Consider the following 6,885-nt stretch of genomic DNA (forward strand, 5'->3'; position numbering starts at 1 on the left):
ATTATGCATCCAGAGACTTCATACCAGACATAAGAGGGTTGATAACCCATGGGTTAGACAACATTCACAAAGACTTAACATTGAAAAGCCAATTTTCAGGGGCAAGTTACAAAAAAACATAATGCACACTTTTGAAAAATTGTTCATAACAGTAGATCTATTTTTCTATTTATTATTTTTTTATGGGGTTATAGAACTTTCTCCACTGAGAGCAGTAAGAAGTATACAGCAGTAGATCATGGTTAAAGCATAACAGGATACAAGATAGTCCTACTGAAAGCAGATAAAACCAAAACAATCATCTTATGTTTTAATAAGCACATATATTGACAGAGTGGGTAATTATATAACTGAGACTGAATGCTCCCAGGGCCACATTAACTTTCTCATTTCATTACAATGTAGAGTCAAGAAGTTTAACCACATCTGTTACAAATGCAAAACAGACATATTAAAATTAGACCCAAATGCAATATTCTGTGATCCCTTTGCCCAAAATACCATGACTATTTACTTTTGCCAAGACCATTAATCTGGCTAACAGTTAAGGCTAGTTATTGAAAATGGTTCTTTGCCTACTGTCTTGTTAGAGAAACAGCTAATCAGATATAATCTGGCACATCTGTATTCCATAAACAACTCCATACAATTAGTGGAATAGGTGCAAAATGTGGCATTATTAGATAAGGAATACATGATGTGCTAGATTTGGAATGGACTTCAGGCATTATTCCTTCCATCAAACTTCCATCTTATTTTGGTGAACATAGGGATTTCTTACTAAGAATGTTACTTCGTCCCATAAGCATTCTTCTCACACATTGAAGCTTACACATTTGATATGTTATACTTCTTCACACAAAATGACAAAATCTTTGTAAGAAACAGACAAATGCCCATGTCCTGCCCAACTTCAGTATTTTTATTTGAATTTGTTTTATGATGTCTGGTAAAGATGGTGCTACACTCCTTTCAACAACAGATTATCTGTACTAAGTATGTTAATGACATCTTTATCATGTGGCAAAGTAAATCTGATATACATGCACTATGGCTTCTCTAGTTGATCAGTAACAACCCTTTTGGTCTACAGCTGCAAGTAAAACAGGAAAGCCATACAGAAATTGATTCCCTGAACACTATCATCATCTGGGAACAATGATTAATTTCCATGATGCAAATGCTTACCAGTGCCTGGAAATCAATTTACAAGCAGTAATATGATGGTTGGCACATCTCACCATTATAGTTTTGTTTTGTATGGTTTGTCTATTTTATATAATTTCATTATTTTGTTTTCTTTTATTTTTATTGCAACCCAATATGGATATTAAGTGATCGACTTCATGCCTGTATACTTTAAATGACACTATTTAAGTTTTGTAATTGCATTCTAATTTTTTCCATTTTATAGCAACTGACACAAATCTATCAATCTAGATTGAAATATTTTGTTTGTTTATTAAAATTTTCTGCTGGATATAAATAAGTTGGTTTTCTTTGTGATATAAAATAATCATTAAGTATATCAAACATCGCAAAGCCAATATGTATATAGAAACATAACCAAACGATCATTAAATTAGCGGAGTTATAGCCCGATTATTTAAGGCAACTGTTTGGTTACATTTCTATAAAATAATCATTGTTTTTCCTAAATTAATTTCTTTATACCTACATAATATGGCTGACTCCAGTATTATATTAATAGTATTAACTGCATAATATATTGTTATTCCAAATATTTAAATAATCAAATTCAACAAATAATTTAAAATTATTCTATTTTATTTTAAAATAACTTTCCAAAAATTCTATATATGCAATATGATTAGTTATTTGATCTCTAACAAATAAAAAGTAAATTTTAATCTCTCTCATCTATTATTCACATTTACTTTTTTTCAAAGATAATGATGATTTAAATGATTAAATTTAAAGATAATCAAAATCTATCAAAGTAAATATAACTTATTTAATAAATGGATTTGTTTTTATTTAAGTTGCTAAAATTGTTTAATAGTTCAAAATAAATTATGTAAACTATTTTGTTAATCCATTTATTTCCTGTACATAAATAATTTAAAATTTGTTTTATATAGTAATAAAATTAATACCGTTTTCCTATTTTCAATTTTACGTTATTATAAATATTTCTCTTAAAATTTTTGATAGATTTATTCTATCAAGCTGATTTAAATGAACTGACTTAATGATTTAAGCAAGATCTGAAAATTTCAATATCTTTAACTGTAACCTGCAAATTCATTTATAAAAATCAATAAAAAATTTGAAAAAGTATAATTATTTCATTGGTTATTAAAGTATTAAATATCAATTTTTATTTTCAACAGACGAATACGGATTCTGTTGACATTACATAATACAGAAAGGATTTCAGAAGATTAAAAACTTTAAAATTTAAATCTCAGTTAAATTTTAATCCTAGTATATTTATATCAAAATATACAAAAGGTTTCAACATTTAAGTTTTACTCTCAAAATTCGAAATTATTTAAATATACAAAATAAAATTAAAAACCTAAATAAAAAATAATATTTTAAATAATAAAAGAATTCTGATAATTTAACGTAAATAATTAGTTTGATCAAATACGAAGGCTATTTTTTAAATAAGGTCCGTTTTTTTAATAAAAAGAAAAATACTGTAAATATCATTAAAATATATTTTTTCCATATTCTACATTCTTTTATCTACTTTTCTACATAATTTCCGTTTTTGTTTAAACATTTGTCATACCGCTCAACAATTTTTGAATTCCAACTTCAAAGAAATCTGCCGCCTGTGAAGAAGCCTAATCCACAACTGCAGTTTTCACTTCTTCATCGTCGTTGAACCGTTGACCACCAAGGAACTCCTTTAAGTATCGAAACAAGTGAAAATCACTGGGTGCAAGGTCTGGACTTTGTGGATGATCGTATCGAGTCAAATACGATAAAGCACTGTCCAATCTTTTTGTTTTGTGATCGTCAGAAAGCAATCTTGGAACCCACCGAGAACACAATTTTCGATAATTCAGTTTCTCCGAAACAATGGTATACAAGACTGATCTTGAAATCTGTGGAAATTCAATTGATAACATTGAAATCGTGAATCGTCGGTCCTCTCGAATTTTGTTATCCACATCAAGAACAAAATCTTCAAAAATCAGAGAAGGTCGACCAGGGCGTGGCTCATCATGCACATTAACTCGCCCATCCTTGAACATTCTTACCCATTTTCGAACTTTACTATCACTCGTAGCATTATCACCGTAAACTTCACAAATCTGAGTGAATTTCCACTGCTGCCAAGTTTCTTGAACTCAAGAATTGAATAACAGATCGCATCTCACAGTCGGCGGGAGACTCAATTTTCTTAAACATTTTAAACTTCTACAGCTCAGCATACAGACAGACGATATGGCTACAAATGGCATCAAAACGTGCGCCATGCTTGCTCGAAGCAGAAGCCCATGCGTACTGCCTTGATTGCGCATTATTCTCACTCTCATTCACAAACGGACCTTATTTTAAAAAATAGCCCTCGTATATTGTATTATTTTAAATTAAATCATGTCAACTTTATATTTTAAATGAATCATTGACATATGTTAAAATAACAGTAAATCAATTAAATGTTAAAAAAGTATATAAAATATTATATTAAATATGATAATCATATACAGAAAATCCTTGTTTTATCAGACAAAAATTTCTATTGTAAAGGAAATATTTAGAATCTACCTTTTTTAATTTGCGAGTAAAGCATACTGAAAGACTTGGTTGATAAGGCAATGGGAATGAATTACTCAAATGTACATTATAATGTTTTATAACAACAAATTTGGACACATCTTTTCCCAAATTAGGGATCTACCATATTTTTATTAATTTTTAATGAATAAATGCTATGAAACAAAAGGGGATTGTTCAACAAATAATTTTTTTTTAATATCTGATATACATTTCATACTAAAATATAATATATAATCTATTTAAATGATTAGTTTATAAATACTACATAAAAGTCTATTAAAATCCACATTAACTTTCATCAAAACATACCAAATGTTTACATCAAAACATTAAAACCAATATTAAAATCATTGTCACTGAGATACTTTAATTTTATATAAATTATATAATTCAAATATGAGACTTTAGATGTAACAAACAAAAATTTCTATCTTAAGGTAAATATTTAAAATCTGCTTTTTCAATTTGCGAGTAATGCATGCTAAAAGATTCGGATAAGTCAAGAGATACAAATTACTCAGTGTACACAATAATATTTTATTCACACTTATACATTATAACAACATTTTAATATATACTATATGTTGTAATTTTCTTATTAATATAGGCCTATGTTTTTAAAATACAGCGATACCTCGGTTTTTGTTGATAACCCGTCCGAACAATCGGCAAAAGCAATCAGTGAAAAACTGAGACAATTATTTCCATATGAATTAACATAGATCCAATTAATTTGTTCTAGACACTCCAAAATACATATGAAAAACACATTTTATATAGAATAAATATAGTGTTTAATACTAAAAACAATAAGAAATTAATATAAAATGAATATAAAAGACTAATGTAAAGAATAAATAAACATTTAACATGGCATTTACCATGGGTAATGCTCACATGATGAGAAACACCACCACACCGAGCAGGAAAACGCACAGGTCACTCTTTGTTTTTGCGAAATTAGCAGTGCGACCTCACTGCTAATTTCACGAACAATGATGAAATTGGAGGCAACCAACAAAAATCATAGAAAAATTTTTCACAAAAAAATCAACAAAACCCGAAACCAAAGTCAATGAAAGCCAAGGTATTACTGTATATTGAATTTATTGAACTTTCAGCAATAGCAGACTAATTTAGGGACACTCCCTTCCCCAAATTAGTCTGTTAAATCAAGGGCCTTCTGTATTTTTATTAATTCTTAACAAATATTGTAAAACAAAAGAAAAATGATTCAATACACAATTTTCCCTTTTAAATCTGATATATAATTCATACTAAATTTATATTAAAATATAGTACGAATTATATATGAGATGTAATGGGTAAATTTATAAATACTACATACCAATCCACATAAACTTCCATCAAAACATACCAAATGTTTACATCACAAATGACATTAATTGTCACCTAGATACTTTAACTTTATATTAATTATACAATTAAAACAGTGTATAAATTAATAAATGCGATTGAAATTCTCAACAATCGCACGTAACGAGACATGTTTTCTTTCATGAAATTAACACGCTGTGTTTATAACAGTTAACAGTGAAATTGACAAATAAAAACGTCACGTGTAAGTATAAAACGATTTTATTTATTTAATTGTTACGTAATAGTAATGTTTAAAAGCATAATAAATATATTTCCACCGATTTTCAGCTTAAAAGACGACAAAATGTCTTCTCGTATTATACTTACTTTATGACGTCAGTTAAAAATTTCATAACAAACAGCTGATTATAAGTGATTTTTTAAAGATATTTGTGTAAATAAACGATATTATTATTATTTAAAAGTAAAATTCGAACGATTGGACAAGTTTTTTATTGTTAATTTTCTTTCATTTGCGAAATCCTTACCTTTTTTTCGGCGCCACAACTAAGCCTAACTAGTATATAGGTTTGCGGGTCAAATAGACATTAATTATTTGGACAGCACTTTTACTTACACGTCTAATTTATTATATATTAGATTTATTGCTTCTAAAATTTCCATTTTTATCAATATACGTCCATATTTACTAATATTGAATAGGGTTGCATTTTTGTCTAGTTTCATGTTCCAACTTCCGGTTTTGATTGGTCAGACGTAAATGTCATCTGGTGGCAAAAATCGAAAATAAAATAAAAAAGTCAAACTTTCTAGGTCATTTTTTTGAATTTTTTCTTCTTCTTTAATAAATTCCAATACGTAAGAATGAGTTTTAAAATTAGATTAAGTTTAGATACGTGCTTTAGTTAAAGAATTGGTTAAATTAAATATATTTTATTATTTATTTATTATATAACGCGTATAGTTTTATAACGTTCATTATGTAAAAATTATTCAGTACAAAGTATACGTAAATTATATTTTCTGTTAGTTTTCGTTTCTAAGTGAAATAAATTAAAATAATACAGGCAGAAAATTGAACGGTCAAGTCGGCTCTTCCGACAGAAATGCGCTACGTAGATGTGTTGCTTGATTAAGCGTCTTTAATATAGTTGTATAAGCGAGCCAATGATGTGGCCCGTTTCATTTGAGAAGGATTTTGTCATTGGCTTGCTTATTAAAGCCGCTTTTTACCGAGCCATGCGTCCAGTAGCTACTCTGGCTGGAGGGCAATACGAACATCCAATCAGAAAGCTCATTTCTTAAAGACATTGTATTGGCAAGCGCCAAATCCGACAGAGGGCGCTCAAAATGGCTGCCGAAACAGGTAAGAAGCCGACAGGAAACGTTGTCTTGTAGAAGGTGAAACCGTTTTGGATGCTGGACACATCGTATTTTGTGGATTAAACTCTAACAACAACACTGAACATAGTTTTATTTATCATAATAGTTATGTTTTTATATTAGAACATGGTGTATACTGCTTAAAATATTTAAACACTTCTCACCTGTTACACGTTAACAGGTGAGAAGTGTTTTAATTCTACACACGATAGTCTTTTATTTTATTTTTAAATAATAATTCTTATGTAGTCATGACGTAGCGGTAATATTCCTATTCAAGTTTGAAAATTATTCTCTTGAAAATCTGAAGCCGTCCACATAAAAAGAAAAAAATGTCTAATTTTTTTTTGTAAATGGACATGCCTGTCGAAAAATTGTTTTTGTACGCAGATCGGAAAGAAA

General features: G+C 28.7%; 1 protein-coding gene across 2 annotated transcripts in view; it reads right to left on the reverse strand.

Moving 5' to 3' along the window:
• Br140 (bromodomain-containing protein 140) overlaps positions 1–5,839 on the reverse strand; it is a 148,974-nt gene extending 143,135 nt beyond the window's left edge. For both annotated transcript variants that reach the window (XM_067269906.1, XM_067269905.1), the window contains exon 1: positions 5,628–5,839. The gene's annotated coding sequence lies outside the window, so the exon portion shown is untranslated. The remainder of the gene's footprint in view (positions 1–5,627) is intronic.
• Positions 5,840–6,885: the final 1,046 nt, after the last annotated feature.

The sequence above is a fragment of the Centruroides vittatus genome, unplaced genomic scaffold (genome assembly GCF_030686945.1).
Source record: "Centruroides vittatus isolate TY-2023 unplaced genomic scaffold, ASM3068694v2 contig_359, whole genome shotgun sequence".
In the NCBI taxonomy this organism is placed as follows: Eukaryota; Metazoa; Arthropoda; class Arachnida; order Scorpiones; family Buthidae; genus Centruroides; species Centruroides vittatus.